Source organism: Equus asinus, chromosome 3 (assembly GCF_041296235.1).
Source record: "Equus asinus isolate D_3611 breed Donkey chromosome 3, EquAss-T2T_v2, whole genome shotgun sequence".
Classification (NCBI taxonomy): domain Eukaryota; kingdom Metazoa; phylum Chordata; class Mammalia; order Perissodactyla; family Equidae; genus Equus; species Equus asinus.
This window is the reverse complement of record NC_091792.1, coordinates 114,620,871-114,638,688: the sequence shown is the minus strand read 5'-3', so window position 1 is coordinate 114,638,688 and position 17,818 is coordinate 114,620,871. Positions and strand designations below refer to the sequence as shown.

General features: G+C 34.3%; 1 protein-coding gene across 32 annotated transcripts in view; it reads left to right on the top strand.

Annotated features, from left to right (window-relative positions):
- The window catches only part of ADGRL3 (adhesion G protein-coupled receptor L3), a 798,980-nt gene that overhangs the window by 247,141 nt on the left and 534,021 nt on the right, over window positions 1-17,818 (top strand). Inside the window, exon 4 of one of the 32 annotated variants that reach the window (XM_070505752.1) lies at window positions 7,581-7,706. The exons of the other annotated variants lie outside the window; for them this stretch is intronic. The gene's annotated coding sequence lies outside the window, so the exon portion shown is untranslated. The remainder of the gene's footprint in view (window positions 1-7,580; window positions 7,707-17,818) is intronic. 32 annotated transcript variants of the gene reach the window in all.

Sequence of the window (17,818 nt, the reverse complement as noted above, 5' to 3'; positions counted from 1 at the left end):
TCAAGGGGAGAGGGAAAGTTTGTAAATAATGATCTGTCATACTCAGGACATACTTATACTAAAAAAGTCTATGATGTTCATCTGAAATTAAAATTTCACTTAGCATCCTGCATTTTTTTGAGGAAGATTAGCCCTGAGCTAACATCTGTTGCCAATCCTTCTCTTTGGGCTGAGGAAAATTGTCCCTGAGCTAACAGCTGTGCCCATCTTCTTCTATTTTATATGTGGGATGCCTGCCACAGTGTGACTCGATAAGTGGTGCATAGGTCCTTGCCCAGGGTCCAAACTGGTGAATCCTGGGCTGCCAGAGCAGAGTGCGTGAACTTAACCATTACGCCACCAGGCTGTCCTCCTGCATCCTGCACTTTTAACTTTAATATGGCCATCCTAGTTTAGGGGCAGAACACTCAAGAACTTCATCAGTGGCACTTTAAAAAGAAAAATGATAGGAACATAATAAATGCAATAAATATGGTGCTTTACCTTGAAAAACACTTCAGCTTTGTTGTGGAAGTGGGTGTCAGCTTGTGAGTTATTATAAGGAAGGAGTGGGTATGAGGGTTATCTGAAATCGGATGGCAAGTTCCAACACAGATGTGGATGGGCATGACTCATAACATACACAGTAAACTGAAGTCACTAGTAGACATTTGAAAGTATGTTTGTGCACGTTGGATATTCCTCTGTAGCTTAGTTCAGCTGAGTGCAGCCATTTTCTTAAAGGGCCAGAGATGGTCTGTTCCCATGACTCAGCTCCACCTTTGAAGCATGAAAGCAATCATAGACAATACATAAAAGAATGGGCATGGCTGTCTTCCAGTAAAGCTTTATTTACAAAAACAGACCATCTGCCGGCTTTGCATACATTTGCAGACCCATGACTTAGTGTTTCTTGACTACAAAATCTCACATAAGCAAATGCAAAAGTTGCATTTTGCTTAGTTTCCCAAACACATCAATTGCATTGGAACAAAGTTGTGTTTTCAAAACAAGTCTTATAATTTATTCTTAAATTTAGCATGTTACGATAAGGAGTGCATGGACAAATAGCAAGAGGTTGAAACTTAAATAAGGAGTCATTAATGCCTGTCCTGGGAAAATAAATATGCAAAGTTGTTAGTTGGGACATGCTAAATCAGGTTTACTCTCTCTGCCAAGATGTTTTTATATTTTCGTTTCTTAAATTTAATTTTTTAAATTTAACCTTTTGTTTGCACTGTTTATATTTTAGAACATCCATTTACTCTAGAAATCTCTCTAGTGCTTTTTGCATTTAGTTTAGACTTTTGGAAAACATTTTAACTAAAATTCTAAAATCAGAGCATTTAAAATATATTTGTATTACTTTAAAATAGCATAATTAATACTGAAATTATTCAAGTCTATATTATATAATACATATTTTAATATTAGGACCAGGAATATGCATTGCATGTAACTGATATGGAAGGTATTCTTCTTTCTTGAGCACTTGATTTAAAGTTGCTTTTTTAGATAGAGCATTTATTAATTATATGTTTCCTAGAAAATTTATCACGGTTGAAGCATATAAATATGTTCTGTACTTTCTACCTTCTCTAATGCAGGCAATCAGTTTATATTTATGGTATACATAATTGGTGAATGCTTCAGGCAGTACAATAGGCATATTAGTCTACAGAGCAATACAACTATTCCTCTGACATCCATATCTTCTGAAGCTCAAGCTGAACCATAAGGCTTTGGGGTATCCTTCAGAAATGTCCTTTATAAATTGTTGTGGTCAACTGATCCTCAACAGTGGGATCCTGATGTCAGTGTATGCTTTGGAAAAATACATTTAAATAAATTTTAAATTATTATTATTACTTTAGAAGCCTCAAGTAGATAATAAAAAAGCTTAGTTAATGCTACATTTTAAAGTATTTTGTATATCAATAAAGTATCTGCAAATATATTTACTTTATTAACATATACATATGCAAATTAAAAAATACAGGAATTTGCCAAGACTTCAAATATATTTCATGTAATGTTAAATATTTTTCCAATTATAAGTTAATATAGCATTCCAGAGGAAGATGGGAAAGATTTTATGAAATAATTTTGAGAAGTTTTGAAATAATCTAAATACAACCTATAAATAGCCACATTTTTGTCATAAACAGATTTCTCAGCTCTAGCACAACACATAGAATTATGTTTAAATATAATTGAAATATAATTGGAGGGACATTTGGTTTTCAATTACATAAATAATCTAGATGAATTTATATTGTACTTTATTGAAAGAAAAATATTAAACTTTTTACCTATATTTCTTGTAATTTTAAAATTAATGTTCAGAAACATCCAATAATTACTTGAATATTATTTCTAACTGCCAAATGATTTTGCCAAAATTTGTTTTTTCTACTGGTAAGTTTGTCCAACATGCTTGTGGAAAATAAAACTGTACTTTGTTTTGGATTCTTAGGCTGCCTCTTGAATGGGAAAATAATATACATAAATTTTATATGGGATACATATTTTTGTTATATCATCACAAGACAATAAAAATAAACCAACTTATTTTTAATGTGAAACTTGAAAAGATTTTAATGTTGAAAATAACATTTAAAATAATTTCCACTAACTGATCACTTCCAATTTTATTTCTAGATTATCTCATCCATTAACTAGTGTCAGAAAACAAAGCCTTGAGGTTTGTCACCTCTAAAATGACTGTAAAATGTATTTCAACTTGCCATATTATTTTCTTATTTGAAAGGTAGTTTTAAAAAAGCCCTAAACATTTTGTGTCATTAGTATTTGACATGGGTGTCAGGAATAAAATGTCCACTAGATAATTCCATTGTAGAAATTATAGTTGGTCTTGTTGGTGGAACAGGGAGCATAAATCAGATTATGCATGAGTGTGTTTTACATGGCCTTATTTATGCCATTAAATTGCCAAGAGTGGACTCAGTACTATTTAGAGAATTAAATATCCTCAGGAGACTGTAAGTTTTGTAAGATCAGAGGCTTTGCCCACTTTGTTCCCTGCTGTGTCTCCAGACTTGGAATTTGGAATGCCTGGTAGAAAGTAGTCACTGAATAAGTATTTGTTGAATGAATGATGTCTTCCTGTGTTATTAAACCAATAAAAGTTTGACTAAACCAATAATAATTTGGGAAAACTTATTATTTAAGAATTTAGGGGCTGGCCCTGTGGCCTAGTGGTTAAGTTTGTGCGCTCTGCTTTGGTGGCCCAGGGTTTTGCCAGTTCGGATCCTGGGTGCGGACATGGTATGGCTCATCAAGCTGTGCTGAGGCGATGTCCCACATGCCACAACTAGGAGGACCCACATCTAAAAATACACAACTGTGTGCTGGGGGACTTTGGGGATAAAAAGGAAAAAAATTAAAAAATCTTAAAAAAAAATTTCAAAAATGAATTTAAAATCGAACAGATCCCAACTTGAATGTCAGCTTTGGTGATTTTAGATAAGCTCCTTGTCTCTTTTTGATTTTGAGTGGCCACATTAAAAAATGTAGATGACAATACCTAAATTATAAAACTGTTGTAAAGACTGAATGAAAAAAAATGTGTTTAAGGCACTTAGCACACTGCGCAAAAACTAGAAACCACACATTTTAAAAGTAAGATTTTTAAAACTATATGTATGAGTTGATTTATTCATCAACCTTGTGATAATTACCTGCTGTACCAATCTTTGGTTTAGGTCCTGGGCATGTAGAAATGAATAAGACACAGCCTGGAGGAATTCAAAGACAAGAGATAAGCACAAGGAACAGTTACATAAATAAATAATTGCAGTGCAGTTACACATTGCTTAATGACAGGAGTGCATTCTGAAAAATGCATTGTTAGGTGATTTCGTCCTTGTGCGAACGAACTTCTGTTTTTGTGTGGCCAAACACTTGTTTTCGAAGTGTTTGCTCCATTTCACCTACCTGTGAATTACCTCCCTTTCTTGTGAAGTTCCTGACTCTCCCCCAACATCTTCATTTGTCTTTAGTTGAGGACAATATTTAAGGTGAGGGCCATTTTGTTGAGTTACTCCGTTTTCCGGGGTTTATCCCACGTATACATAATTTAAGTTTTGTTTGTTTTTTCTCCTGTTTATCTGTATCATGTCAATTTAATTCTTAGACCAGCTAGAAGAACCTAGAAGGGTAGGGGAAAATTTCTTTCTCCTTTATACTACTTACATAAACCGAGATGGTATAGTCTACGAGATGCCTAAAATATGTGGTACTAATCTTATGGGACCACCATTGTATATGTGCTCCAAAATGTCATTATGTAGCACATGATGGTACTAAATTTTCTAATGCCCATAATAGAGCTATGCACATTAAAATGGTAATGGAGAAAAGCATTTTATCTTAGATATGTTTTGTTCCAATCTCTTTCACCTATCAGTGAAGCTTGATAACTGCCTGAAGCACTTGAGAATATTACTGTTACATTTGACTTCCATGCTCTATTCTTGAAGTTATTTTTATGGTATTGTGGACCATACATTTAAAGAATTCTAGTGCTTAACATATGTTTAGCTGAAGAAATCCAGTGTCTGCTACTCTATAAATAGCTGTTGAATGAATGAACAAATGAATGAGAAGTTTGATTACATTTCAGGTATGGACACATAAATAAATGAATAAATAAATAAAATGAAGATTGATATAGTTGAGGAATAACTTCTTTAAAAAATGTGGCAAAGAAAGGCACCTCATTTGAAATTGAAAAACTCTGGAGTAGAAGTGATTTGTAGTGTCGTTGTCACAGTTTGTGTGAATAGAGCTAAATCACCTCCTAATGATTTAACACTTCATTTTACCATTTGTAGATCTTGCTTTCCTTTAACAACTTCCATTTTTTATTTAAAAAAATCTTTGATGATTAATTCTCATTTTCTCTCATGTATATTTTTGATTTTTGAAACAATGAAAATATTTATGAATCCACACATACGTTCTCTTTTTTATTCGTGACTGTGGCTGCATGTCTGTCTGTTTTTCTCTGGCTTTTTAATCACTGAATTGATATCTATGCTAGGGAAAAATATTGTAATCATTGCATAAAATTGTGTTGTAGTTACCTAATGTGTTTGTCACACCTTTGGCCTCTGTCAAAGGGAGGATAGAGTAGAACTTGGTTAAGGCAAATATGCCATGATATCTCAGCTAATAGATTGAAAGGAACATGGAGAAGAACACAGGTATCCAGAGAAGAGAATGTGTATTTCTCTGTGTGTGTTGGGGTGGGTGGATTGGAGAAAAGACAGGATGTTACCTTAGATGTGATTTACCAAGCATTAGTCAGTAAATTAGTGTGAGGCAAATGCTTGAATTTGAAACTATGGGATAATTTAGCTGGTCAAAATGCCTCTTTTACAAGAGGAAGCTAGAGCTTTGGAAACAAAAAACCTCTTATGGTGCTATCTAAAGCACACACGATTGATGTCATTTTGTCCTCTAAACTCTAACAGTCAATAATCACTTACTTCAATATGCTTCCTAAATGTAATGTAAAAAGTAAAGAGAGGATCTGACTTCTTTGATAGAACAAACTGTGTGATTCTTGAAATAATCACGGTGAGGAGTACAAATATTCCTTAAATTTAAAAAAAGATATGAGCACCTTCTGGAATATTCAGTGTTAACCTACAAGCTCTTATTTTACTCAAGCGAATGTTCTCTGAGTATATTCAAGTTTAGGGAAAAATTATACTGAACATTTATATGAGTGGGTCAGTCTCCTAAGTAAAACTATGAAGTACATTTTTAAAACCAACTATCTCCCATATTTACAGAAATATACCTCTTATTTATTTCCTTTTTATATGGCGGTTGATCTATAATTCTTTTAACTAGTTTACAAGCCTTGATGGTGCTGTCTGGATATGAAAAATTTGAGTCTTAAATTATAGCTCTGAGAACTTGATAATGTATCTTTGGAAATGCTTATTTTTGAGACATTTGATTTCCTTTTTTAGATGTTTAGTATTTAAACAACCCAAATAGAACAAAAAGTAAAATAAAGTTAAAACCTTATTGTTGAAGAATAGTAACCACTTGAATTTTGGTGCTTCTATTAAATATTGGGTGTGATGGAAACATTTCTAAGTAATTCCTTATTAGAGCAAACTGATTTAGAGGTTTTAGTGGAACTCAGTTTCCTTCTTAGCAAACTAACTGACTGACAATCACATTGATTTTTTCCCTCATTAATGATTTTTTCATTAATATTTGATATTTCACCTTCTTCTAAATATTTTAACAGTTTCATTATCATTCTGTATGAGCTTCAAAATATTTCCAGATTTTTTTTTTTTGGAGAAACATTAGCCCTTACCTAATATCCGCTGTCAATCCTCCTCTTTTAGCTGAGGAAGATTGGCCTTAAGCTAACATCTGTGCCCATCTTCCTCTCTTCTATATGTGGGACACCTGCCACAGCCTGGCTTGATAAGTGCTACTAGGTCCACACCTGGGATCGGAACTGGCGAATCCCAGGCTGCCGAAGTGGCATGTGTGAACTTAACCGGTACACCACCTGGCCAGCCTCAATATTTCCAGCTTTTAATGATGATTGATTTATGACCTGAGGAAACTTTAAAATGACTGCATTGAATATTGGTGGAAAACTCCTATTTCAAATTGTCTTTTTTCTTTGAACATCTATTGTGTCCTCATAAAATATTGCTTTGTAGAAAGTCCACATACAATAGTTCTATGCAATGTATAATGCACAGTAATTTAGGATTAAGTAATTTAGCATATGTGAACTTACATTCTGACACATTCATACACATATTGCTTTCTTTTACTTGTGTGCTGGAGAATCAATAAATAGCCAGGCTCTAACACGCTTTCCCCTGTAGTCTTTATAGTTATAAAAATCACTTTAGGCTAACAGCTCTCTAAATCATTCCAGCATATATTGCAACAGGTGCTGCAAAGAAATTAAACATAAAAGGAAATAAAACAAAGTAAAAACCTCATTGTTGAAAAACAGTTACCACTGGCGTAATTTCTTCCATCCCTTCTCCTGAACCCCTACCCACATAGTTGCCACCATCTCTTAAGCAATAGTCAGGTAACTTTTTGTGAAACCGTGTCTGTGTTTTACTGCCAGCCATATAAATACTTGGTAGCTCAGCTTTAGCCGTGTTTTCCTGACTTTGTGGCTTTGCTGAATCATTATGAGGTGCAGCTGGAATAGCAATGCTAGATGGCTAGAGAGGGATCTCTTTTTTTTCAACAAGTCTGCTTGTGTCAGATCACCCTCAAAGGAACCATTTTTCTCTAAAAGTCTTTTTCAGGATGTCCTAAATATTCTTTTGTATAGAGGACGATTAGAGTTTAGATAAGATTTTACTTTATCAAAACCCTAACCTCAACTGAGTTAAAAATTCTTTCCCTTTGTCCAAAATAATGGTGACTTATGCATCTGCAGGTTGCAAATAGTGGGGAGAGAGAACTGAGACTCTTGCAATAGAGGCTGGAAATAGGATTAGGATAATTATTCACAATTGTGAGGAGTCATTGTTTCTTGTTTAATGGACTTTATAATAAAGGCTCTGTTACAGTGGCTGGCATAACGAGAATGAATGGCAGACTGAACCAGGGAAAAAAGGGCACCTAACTTCTCTACTTGAGTCATTGACTATCAACACCACCACCCTTTTGTACGGACAGAGCTCCCCATTTCTCAGGTAAAATGAAAGATAAAAGTAACACAGGTCACTAAAGTATATTAAAAAGTTGTAATTAAACTCTTCCTACTTCTTTGTGTCCCTTGAGCTAGACTCAGAGTTCTGGACTGTCCGTTCTACTTGGTTGGGTTTTGTCATATAACTCTGTCCTAATTCCAGAGAGTGTTAGAGTATTGGAATTTTCTCTGTTCTTAATGGGAGATCCAGCTACCATCACGCCTAAGTGATTCCACTCAGCCCTCAGATCTTAGAAGGGCAGTATTGCCTTGTGATTTAGAGTTCAGGCTCTAGAAGCAGCCTGCCTAGTTTGAATCTCTTTTTTTGCCACTGTGTGTCTTGTGAACAGTGATGTCTTCTTGGGAAATTATTTAATTGTTCTCTACCTCAGTATCTTCATCGTAAAAGATGTGATAATAATAGTGTGTAAGTTAAAGAATTAGCATGAGGATTAAACAAATTAACCTTTGCCAAGTGTCTTGAATGGAGCTGAGCACACAGTAGGTGTTGCGTACCGGGAAGACTTTCCTGAGTAAACACCTCTGTTTATAAGCTCTCACAGCCCATAGATTTCTCTTTAGAAGCCTTGGTCAGTGTGGCAGTTTCAACTTTGTGTGTGTGTGTGTGTGTGTCTGTATGCACACGTGTGCACTTCAAGTCTGTCATTTCATTTGAAGCCTATGCTCTCAGACATTTCAAATCCGGTTTTATATTAAAACTTGCTTTTTTGTCATCCTAGTACTATTTTATCCCCTGAAGAATATTCTTAGTCACTCTTTTGAGGTTGATGTGGTAAGAAAAAATGATAAATAGGTTTGGCCATATGAATCTTCTAAGTTCTAAATGTTATCCATTTCCAAGACATTTGTAGTTTACAGCGTGAGAATATTGAACAAAATACAAGTGCCAAGAGAATATGTCATTTGGGAATTCATTTGGGGTATAGTTATGGATGATTGGTTTGAGAAGTCCAAGGGCCCAAACTAAGTATGCCTAGGAAGGAAAAGAAGAGAGTATAGTTTTATCATGATTATACCCCAATAAGAATTAATTTCATTGTGTCTCATTTGTTAAAACAAAACAAAACAATAGTCTAAAACAATGGGTATGCTTTCTACCAGCTGGATGCTTTATTTTTCATTATTGATGATATACACTGATTAGGTAAGGGTAATTTAAAGTCAACTTCTTCCTTCTAATTACTTTGTTTTTCACACTTTTAGACAGTAATTCATAGTAAGATTCAAGACAGCTGAGAGGAAAGTCTTCTTTTCATATAATCAGAAAAACTGATTTTTGAAAGCGGCTAGGGAGAAAAATCTTGATTCCAAGTACCTTCTGAGGCAGAATTCACTTTAAGAAAGAGAATATGTTCAATTTTGGGATCTGGAAGTTATCTTAAAAGTATCTGGAATCCCATAGCACTGTATTAAAACACTTAAGTAGTAATTGAAACTAACAGTAAAAACCAATAAAACAGGGTAGTTCTTATCTGATTTACAGAAGCATTTAGGTAACAATGATTTATTGGATTTGCAGAAGTGGTAAATATAGGTATTACTGAACAGAGTTTTCGATAATTCTGAACATTTTTGTAAGATTTTGATTCCTATTCTAAGGTCTCAAATGTCATGATCACAAATGGTAGAAGGAAATCACTAGATATATTTGAGAAACAGTAAACCAGTTAGCACAAAGTGGTAGATTGTGGTTGGCTTTGAGTACTAGATTTAGTGTTTTTAATGTATCCTTGGTTGGCTATTATGTTTAAGACATTGCTTATGAGACATTGATGAATAGAAAAACATGGTCCATGTGATGATGTTGGAAAGATGAAGGAGGAGAAAAATACAAAATGCTTTGGGGTGGAGAATACTTGAACTATTACAGTAGTCTCAAGATTAGATGTTGTATTAGTTATCTTTGCTTGAGTGCTATTTGGCTGAGTGCTTCTGGCTCTGTGTCTCTGATGAGGTTACAGTCAAATTGTTGGCCAGGGCTGCAGTCTCACCTTATGGTTCAACTGAAGGAGAAGCCACATGCAAGCTTACTCATGTGGGCCTCTCTACAGTGCTACATCATGACATGGTAGCTTAATTCCTCCAGAATGAGCCAAACAAAATAGAGAGTGCCTAAGATGGAAGCTACACTGTTTTTATTATCTAATCTTGGAAGTGATAGTCTATCACTTCTGTCATTTTCTCTTTGTTAGAAGTGAGTCAGTAAGTCCAGTCTAGCCTCAAAGGGGATGGATTACACAGGGTGTGGCTACCTGCAGGCAAGAATCGTTAAGGTTCATTTTAAGGCTGCCTACCACAGATATTAAAGCCTGAGATGTAGGTTTGGGAGAAGTAGAAAGAAAGACCTATATTAAGGAAGGTATTGATAGTCTTTGGAGAGATAGCTCTAAATTTTAACCATGGCTTTGTGTCTGACTCAAGATATGACCTTGAGCGAACTTATCTTCTTTAGGCCATAGATTTCCCATTTGTAAAGTGAAGTGTTGGACTCAGTTATACCTAAGGTTTCTTTATTATTTGGCATTACTTCCTTTTAGCCCTTGTATCTGATTGAATTTTAGGAGCCAAGGAATCTGATTAGGTATGAGGATCATCAGTGCTACAGATAAATTAAGTAGATTGAAAACCATGAAGAGGCCATTGGATTTGACAATTATAATAATGCCATTAGGGAATTTTTTGAGAGAGTTTTCAGTGAGTGAAGGAGACAGAACCTGGGCTGGAAGTAATTAGAGATTGAAGTGGCCGTGAGGTAATGGAGCCAACATTTATTGGTTGCTAAGGTGAGAATTTTGGCAGTGAAAGGAAAAAGACACCTATTTGTATGTGTTTGAGTGTGTCTTTTTTTTTTTAAGAGAGACTTTTATATGTTTCTGAGAAAGAAAGAGACCAGGGGTAAAAAGGAGCCTCAGTCTTACTCACCTTTGTATCCTGGGGACTTTGTACAGTGCCTGGAGCCGAGCAAACACAGGGCTGGCGCGGGGGTGGTAAAGGCATCAAAGCATCTATTCTTTCTCCTATCATTGAAGGCAGGGGATATACCATTAAGAGCAGGCTCTAGATTGAGGCCGCAGGCACTGATCCTGGCTCCAGCACTTCTTAGATGGTGACATGTATTTGAGCAAGTTTTTGAAGTTTTTGTGGCTCAGCTTTTCCATGTGTAAAATGGGTGTAATTTCAGACTGTGCAAGAAATAAATGAGGAAAAAAACAAAGACAAACTCAAAACATATATAGTGTTTATAACAGAGCATAAGATATGCTAAGAACTTAACACATATTAACCCTTATTATTAACTAGTTTTTTTTAGGAAAGAAGACTTTCAGGCGTTTTCTCTTTGACTTAACCAAGTGTGATTTCTCTATTATCTGGAACTTTAATCGTTGGCTTGTTTTATTAAAATTTAGTAAAGCAGAAATTTATTGACCTTGTATTGGATGCCAAGCCTTGTGCTAGTTGATGGGAACATAAAAATGAATAAAATATGACCTTGTCCTTTCAGGCCTTATTGTCCAGGAGGAGATATACATGTGTGAACAAATGAGAGTAATAAAGTATTCTTGACCCTGTGATAGAGTTGTGAATAGGCATTTTGAGGAATTGTCAGGACAACCTTTGCAGGGGAAAAATTCATGAATATTATAAAAGCAGGGCTTATTTTGTGATGGGAAGAGATTAACAAATAGATTAGCAATATAGGTAATTAGGGAGCTCATGCTTGAGTTTCTTCTTTTGCAATTCAGCCAGCAGACAGAGCATTTTAGATGAGTAAGCTTTGGTGTATGTTAAGACCATAAAACAATTTGTGCAAAATCTTTCTGAAATATTGAGAACGTAGTCTTGGTATCTAGGTACCAGCGTCTTATGTGAATAACTTCTAAATGGGGAAAACAAAGAATGTGAAGAAGATCCTACCTCCTTTTGTGAATGAAAGTGAGAGAAATCATTTTGGGTCTTTTCTGTGGGACACTTTGATCTGCCTCCCGACCAAGTGAAGTTCTAAAAGTTAAGTACATGTTACAAACAAACAAGTCTCACTGAGGATTATGATAAATAGCACGTTAGGACACTGAGATAGTTTCTTTATTTACATTATTTGATGAATACAAGGTTTTATAGAATATTATTAGTTGCTAAGTTCATGAAACCAAACTGATGTCATCATTGTCCTAAAGTATTGATATATTTTTTTTAATTAGAACATGTTAAAATATTCATCTGTCTAACAGGAAGAAACAGTGAGAACACTTGAAGTAGCAAAATAAGCAAAAAATGAGAAATGTCCTCATTGTGTTCCTTTCATAATTTTTTTCACCCTAAACAGGAATGAGTATGTTAACTTCATTAGTGCCGTGATGAATTTTATTAACAGGAAAAGACGTATATATCTCAAAACTTTAGCACTAAGGAATACCATCTCTTTAGTATCTAAAGCATAAATATTTTTAACTCGAGTGCTATTATATTTCACCTATTTATCCAAATGTAGTGTATTTCCTCCAAAGATAAATCATTTTCCCCCACAAGATTTTGAAGTTGCTGGTTAAATTAATATAAATTACTGTCCAACTCTCATTAAATCACTGTTGCCCCATTGTATAAAGTTCCGCTTTTAATTTAAAGTGATTAATCTCTCACCAAAGAATGTGTGCACTTCATAACAATCAATTAAACTACTTTAGGCTAATCTAACAAACTATTTTAGAATGTGGAGGGAAATGTGAAATAAATGTCTTCCCACTGTCTCTAACTGAACATTCTGATCAGAGTTTTCATAAGCTAGGAAATTTCCTAATGTTTCTTTGTTTGTCATTGGTTTGTTGTATAGTAGTGTTTATTGCATGTCACATGTCTTAGGGTCCCTTAATTCTCTGCATAAAAAATAATAGTATTTGTTTGAATCATGACATTTTAAGCCTATTTTATCAGAACCTGAAGGGAATGAAGTAAGTTGGGATACTATTAACAAAACTACTGTATCACCTCAGTTGAGGGAGAAGGAAAATACTCCATTCTGGTTGAATTCAGAGCTCATTTCTGAAAGTGACAAAGATTTATAGTTTCTTGTCTGTCAGTCTCACTTAGTCCCCTTGGTACTACATCTTTCTTGAAGTACATAAGAATGGTTAGTGCTAATAGCAAGATATTTCCTATAAAGGTGTATCTTAAAGGTGGATTCGAGAAATGTTAGAAAAGCCGTTCTGATTTTTTGAAATAGTAATGAATTATGACTACTAAGTGTAGGTCTTGATTAATATTCGTAAAACATATCTTACGTTTTCTTTGTTTTGTCAAAATACCTGCCAAGATCTTGTGTTAACTGCAACGACTATACAGGTTCGTCAGGAGCCTTAATAATATTCCAGGGATTTAAACTTCAATTTTAGAATAGTAAATCAGTAATAAATGAGACTTCTAAATTCTGTTACCTTGGAATATTGATAAACTGTGTGTATTTTGTGTTGAATTGGACGATGTCTATAGATTTCACGGTGAAGCAAATCTGTAGATCATGTACTGATGAAAAACTAATGACAGCCTTTAATTTCAAGAAGTCCATGGTATTACACGAGCATTTTAGTTAAGAATTTAGACTTTGCTCTTAAAACACTGGTGCTTTCTCAAGAAATGGGTGAATTAGCAATATTACAATCTATCTTGGCCCAGGGGCACTTTTTTGGGCTGTGCTCATTTGGGGCATGAGAGTCCTCATATTTATCAGTCGGATTTTCTGCTGCACAATAGTCTATTTTATCTTCTGGCTAATTCCTTTATAAATTAAGTACTTTTTCTATCCTTTCTTAGCATAATCAATTATTCACCAAATATTCCTGTGTATCCATAGTTTATAAGGGTAATTAATATTGCTAAGGCTCTTTTATCCTACTTCCTATATCCCACTTTATTTACTAAACGAAGGACTTGAACTCAATGCTTGTGAAAACACTGAAGAAATATGCAGAAATAAATGAAAAGATACTGCAACAAGCCTTATTCTTTATGGTTTGAAAAAGCATTATACAGAAGTACCTCTGATAACATAATTTTAAAAAATCTATATTTCACAGCTTTTCAGTAGTTTTTGGGTTCCCTACATCTTAATTAATTTGAACTATAATTTCGGTCTCCATACAAATAATATAAAATCAAAAAAGTCAATTGCACCAGGGAATTAATGAGATTCCCCATTAATATGTTAGAATATTTGTGGTCAGAATTTTCATTTGGCAATGTGGTCAAGCTTTGGTTTGGAAGTCATTTCTTTTTTCATTATTATTAAGCTGTAGTGGCATTTATTTTTTAAAAATAGTGGTGCCTTATTTAAAATAGCAATGATCTACATTAAAAATTATAAAAAAGAGTTGAACCAAAAAAGGCTACTATTTTTTTTTGTGAAGATATTAACATTCCAGGAAGCAGTGAATTCTCTGGACAAAGGGCTTGATACAAAGATGTGTGAAATAAAGAATCTGAACTGTGCCTTTAGCTCCTTCTAAACAGAAAGTTATTTCCCAAATGTATTTTACATTTTCTTCAGTTTCCCTAGACATTTGGCAAATGTATCCCAGTAGAAAGGAGAGTGCAGAGGAGGGCAAGGATGCAGAGTTATGGAAGTATATAACATCATTACCTCACTTGGCTTAAGGGATTTAAGAAGCTGTGTACAATTGAAAATGTTTCATGGAGTGTATTTTGGGGTTGGATCAGTACATTCTGCCATGATATGTGTTACGATACTTCTTTGTCTTTATTATTTTAGAAAGCTTTAATTATTTTGGCACAGGAATGCATTTATACTAGAGAATTCGTGAAAAAAACTAGTCATTTCTTAATGTTTAATGCATTACATTTCTCCTTTTAGAAAAAGGTTTGTAGTAGATGATTTTGAGTTTTCCTTAGTTCTGACACACCATAATTACACAAATATGGGCTTTGTAACTTTTTATATATATTAAACTATTTTAATTTCTCCATAAAATGTCTTAAGAGTCACATGTTTCATTTTTATTTCCTTATAAATTTGCTTGAAGAATAGAACATAAAATAATAATCACTTCATTTGGAACAGAATCTCCCAAAGCCAATAAAAAGTTGATCTATGTCAGAGTAATTTTTATGGGTGTCTAGGATGAACTCCATGGTAAAAGGATTAATGCGATATTTCTTTCCAGATAATTTTGTATCTTCTGTTTAATTTTAAGATACACAAGCTCCCACTGAGATACATGTTTGTATAAAAGCATCTGCACTGATGATATCAGAGTGCTTCTCGTAACAGTGTTAGTGAACCTTTGCTTTCTTGGCCAGACCACTCAAAGTCAACAAAGCAAAAGAGAAAGAACGAAAAAAAAAAGGAAACATAGTGGGGTCATGTCTGAGAGTAGTTAATGGATGCTTTTGGTTTAATGATGTCTGAAATGTATTTTTTAATGCTCCTTAGAATTCAAAGAAATTTTTCCAATACATTAACTGTTTTAATTGCTGAGAACACTGATGTCCTCCAGACTGCCAATCACATTTCTTTTTGGCCTCTGCTATGTGTTTTCATATCTGAGTTTCTGAAATATTTTGGGAATCAAGTATGGGGCTATTTGGCTCTTTCTACTTGAGATAAAGATGATTATTATTATGTCTATTTCTTGGATCTGAATAATGAAGATGATTTACAGTTTGATATTTACTGGCATTATTCAGCAAATTTTACTTTATTAATTTGTAATAAGACGTGCCTTTTTATCTAAAATTTTTAACTGTGCTTGTTTTATTTATGTTCACGTGAACTTTAAAAACCATTTTATTTTAGGTAATATGTTTTGATGATGAAGAAAAAATCGATATACTCTAAAAATCTTTTCTTTCTATAGATGGGCCATGTAGGAAATATTCAACATATTTTTGTTGTTTGATTCATAGATGTCTGAAGCTATACTTCAGTTGAACTGACAAAGTTTTTTCTTTTTTCTCTTCCTTCTTTTAGATATTAGTTATTAGGAAGTCAAGTCTTGACAAAATTGTCAGGGCTCCCAACCTTTTTTTGACAACTGGCTCCCAACCAGATCCAAGTTTTCCTTTCTGATAGAAAAAAAATAATATTAATAAGCAACTAATCCCTGTTTATAAATCAACTACTCATGCTAGAAAATTTACGTAATTTAAAAAGGACCACATGAGAAGATATTTAGACATACGTAAACTTTACATATGTGAAACACACATGCACAGACACGTACATACACTAGGGTGGAAGGATAGATACTCAAAAAATATTTGGTTATGTTACCTACCTATCTTCCTGTGGAGTTCCTTGGTGAAAAATACACTTGGGCCATAAGACATTCTACAAATCTGTAAAAATATGCAATGTCACGTCTCACTCTCTCTGTCGATTGATGGGGGTGATTCTCTTTTTGTGTGTGTGAGGAAGATTGACCCTGACCTAACATCTGTTGCCAACTTCCTCTTTTTGCTTGAGGAAGATTGTTGCTGAGCTAACATCTGAGCCAGTATTCCTCTACTTTATGTGGGATGCCACCACAGTGTGGCTTGATGAGTGGTGCTACATCTGTACCCAGGATCCAAACCTGTAAACCTCCAGCTGTTGAAGTGGAGGATGCGAACTTAACCACTATGCCACTGGACCTCCCCCTAGGGGTGTTTCTTAAAGGGAGCTATTTTTTGGAAACCTTTTTAAAAATCTTTTTTCCTTTTTTTGCTTGAGAAAGATTAGCCCTGAGTTAACATCTGAGCTAGTCTTTCCCCAATTTATATGTGGGTCACTACCACAGCTTGGCTGATGAGTAGTGTAAGTCCATGCCTGGAATCTGAACCCTCGAACTGGGGCCACTCAAGTGAAGCATGCCAAACCTCACCACTAAACCATGGGGCCATCCCCTAAAAATATTTTTTAGTGTAAGTGAATATAAAAAAGTTTAGGAAATAGGGGAAGATTTAAATGAGAAACTATTTATTGAGCTCACCCTAGGGGAAAACATTATGATGCATAACTCATAATTAAGGGGATTAAGGAAATTTAAGGGGTAAAAATATAGTGTAAATCACTGGAAACTTGTATGTCAAAGGTATAATGACTATATGGTGATACATGGTATTTTAAAGTTTGTAATCCATGTTAACATTGTTTTCAGTGATATTGTTTCTTCTTCATCTTTTTAAATCAGCCATTCTTGTTGTATTCCAAGGATGCAAAATTCTTTTTTTTTAAGTGAGTTCTAATTGACATATAATATTATATTACTTTGAGTTGTACAACATAAAGATTCAATATTTGTATATATTGCTAAATGATCACCACAATAAGGCTAGTTAACATCCATCACCATACATAATTACAGAATTTTTTTTCTTGTGATGAGAACTCTGAAGATTTGCTCTTAGCAACTTTCAAATATGCAATAAAGTATTATTAACTGTAGTCACCATGCTGTACATTACATCCCCATGACTTATTTTTTCTACAACTGAAAGTTTGTACCTTTGACTCCCTTCACTCATTTCACATACCCCTCAACCCTGCCTCTGACAACCAGCAATCTTCTGTTCTCTGGATCTATGAGCTTATTATTATTATTATTTTAATATTCCACATATACGTGAGATCATACAGTATTTGTGTTTTCCTGTCTGACTTATTTCACTTCACATAATGCCCTCAAGGTCCATCCATGTTGTTGCAAATGGCAAGATTGCGTTCTTTTTTATTACTGTATAATCTTACACCTTATGTGTGTGTGTGTGTATGTATATACACGCCCCATTTTCTTTACCTATTCATCTGTTGAAGGGCACCTAGATTGTGTCCTTATCTTGGTATTGTAAATAATGCTGCATTGAACATTGGAGTGCACATAGCTTTTCAAGTTAATGTTTTCGTTTTCTTCAGCCAAATACTCAGAAGTGGAATTACTGAATTATATGGTAGTTCTATTTTCAATGTTTTTAGGAAGCTCCATACTGTCTTCCATAGCAGGTGAATCAATTTACCAACAATTCTCAACCACAGTGCACAAGGGCTCCATTTTTCTCCACTTCCTCACCAAACTTTGTTATTTCTTGTTTCTTGTTTTTTTTTTTTTT